Source organism: Penaeus chinensis, chromosome 36 (assembly GCF_019202785.1).
Source record: "Penaeus chinensis breed Huanghai No. 1 chromosome 36, ASM1920278v2, whole genome shotgun sequence".
In the NCBI taxonomy this organism is placed as follows: Eukaryota; Metazoa; Arthropoda; class Malacostraca; order Decapoda; family Penaeidae; genus Penaeus; species Penaeus chinensis.
The window spans coordinates 5,398,729-5,401,228 of NC_061854.1; the positions used below are offsets into that span (position 1 = coordinate 5,398,729).

General features: G+C 41.3%; 1 protein-coding gene across 2 annotated transcripts in view; it reads right to left on the reverse strand.

Annotated features, from left to right (window-relative positions):
* Positions 1 to 2,115, reverse strand: part of LOC125044584 (eukaryotic peptide chain release factor subunit 1) — a 22,874-nt gene extending 20,759 nt beyond the window's left edge. For both annotated transcript variants that reach the window (XM_047641305.1, XM_047641304.1), the window contains exon 1: positions 1,962 to 2,115. The gene's annotated coding sequence lies outside the window, so the exon portion shown is untranslated. The remainder of the gene's footprint in view (positions 1 to 1,961) is intronic.
* Positions 2,116 to 2,500: the final 385 nt, after the last annotated feature.

Consider the following 2,500-nt stretch of genomic DNA (forward strand, 5'->3'; position numbering starts at 1 on the left):
TATATGCAGTGCATGCAAAGTTTCATCAGAGTCACAAAGGAGTTTGTGACTTTAAGAAGGTTAAGAACCATTAATGAACTAAAAGAAAGACAAGACAAAAGAAACATTTGGAATTACAGGTATGTTGTATGTAAAACAACAAACTAAGTTAAATACAATACCTTAGACCATTTATGGTACTTAAATTTATCATCCAAGGTATAATAAAAAAAATCTATTATTAAAACAGCAATGAAATAACTGAATCTATCATAAATAAACTTAATTAACAAACACCAGCATTTTATGAGTCCATATGGAAAATAAAATCTCATGTCTCTTCAGTAAATACACCTGGTGAATTAAGTCACCTGTTGCTTGGGTGGACATAACAAATTAATATGAATACTCTATTTTTCCCCGACTGTCTGAAAACTGAACCACCTGCTTGGTCCACATGTTGATATACAAAAACACTCATCCACTAAGTACCAAAGGAGCACTGCTTCTCACTAACATACCTATCTGAGACAATAAGAATAAAAAAAATGCACTTAAAACAAAATCAAACAAACATGAAGCACAATACATTGGAAACACTGAAGGGTCTGTAATGGCCTATCCACACAAGACAAGCTGCCACATGAAGGAACAAAGAAAATCCTATACCTCATCTTAATCCCTAAACAAAGACATGCTCAAAGTCACAATCCTCCATTCTCCTCATCGAGAACACTAAAATAAACACGAAAATATCCTTCAACGTCGACACAACTTACATGTCCCAGCACAGACTGTCATCTTCCATCTAAATCCTTTATCACTTAAAATTTGCAAATTTAATCTCATATCCCTTGACAAACCAATAAGGAAACACCAGCTTTTCATACCCCAACGCACAGCAAGCCTCATTCAACTCACCCGATGCAACTTTTCGACCCGACACATCTTCCAGCTGTCCAAAATATGCTCTTTGTCAACATACTAACACATCCCCAATTGACCCCAAATTTTCACCTCGAGTCCCTTCACACATTACCAAAACAAAGACAAAACAAAGAAATGAGCAGTCTCATGCACGAGAGAACAAATAAACACTTCTGCCACGGACACAGCTGATCTACTTTCGCTGTCCATATGGCCCAGCTCGGAGTACCTCTTCTCCCTCGCCGGAATGCAACACGGGGTTCAAACACCAATAGGAGGGAGAGAAAGAGAGAACAAAATATGAAACAGCCAATGAAAACTTTGTGAAAGTTGTTGCATCACCTCCACATTGGTTTCCCTTCACATTGCATTTCTCACTCCCTTCCCCCTCCCCCCCCTCTTAAACTAGTCAACCCGATCTAATTACAGAAGAATTGTGATTTAGAGATAAGACTCATTGGAATCAAAGTTGTCCAGTCACGTCCAACAACCCCGGCCGACAACGAGGTTATAAAAAGGGAGAAAAGAAAATCACTACTTCACCCGTAAATTCACCCTCAACCACGAACACTTTTCCCTCTCGATCCTTCCTCGTTAACCGTCTCCGTTTCTGATTAATAAATCCTTTAAAAGAACCTGAGAGAACGAGACGTGAGAGGGAGAGAGAGAGAGAGAGAGAGAGATCACGTCACCAGCTGATACGTCCGCTTCTCGTCTCGTCTCTCTCATTCCCTCGTTTATTCTCCTCCTCCTCCCGATTCCCTCGTTCACACGGGACAATGGAACAGATGCAAAGCCTCCAAAAAATACAAAACTAGCGAGGTAAAAATCACAATCGACATGGGACATAACGAGAGACGAAACGAAAGAGTAAAAAAAAAGAGAGAAGAGAGGAAAAGAGAAAGAGAAAGAGAGGGAGAGAGAGAGAGAGCGAGAGAAACCCAAACCAAAACCTCCCGACCGGCATATTTCCCCCTCTCACTCCCTCACTTAACTCCTCACAGCCCCTCACAGTCCTCACAGTTCATATTTGCCCCAAAACCCTCCTCACTCACCTGAATTTTGCCGTCCCCCGAGTGCCACAAAGGTTAAAAAATAAATAAGGAAAAAAGGTTTCACGGGTCCGGAGTGTGACAGCGGCGGAAGAGCATGGCAGTGCGGCACTAAAGGGCTCGGGAGGATGAGCATCGCCTTGCGCACGCGACCCTAAAAACCCTAGATTCTCAATGTGGTGCAATGGATTAGCCTCTAGATGAATTGAAGGGTTTTAAGCATTAATTTTAATGAAGATCTCTGCTCTAAAGGGTGTTGGGATGAGCATCGTCTTGCGCACACGGTCACTCATTACCCCCTTTCTATCTTTCAAACTCTTGCTTCCCAATATGGTGCAATGGCTATAGTCTCTAGAAGGCACAGATATTTTTTGAAGGACAATAATTTATTGATCTTGAATGAGCGGTTAGTTTGTTATTTTTTCTTCTCCTTTTTGGTGTGAGTGGGAGGGGAGGGAAAGGGAGGCCGTGCTATGTGTTATTGCGGTTATTTCACTTTTCAATTTACCTTTCTCGTTGTCTGTTATTTTATGATGATCTTG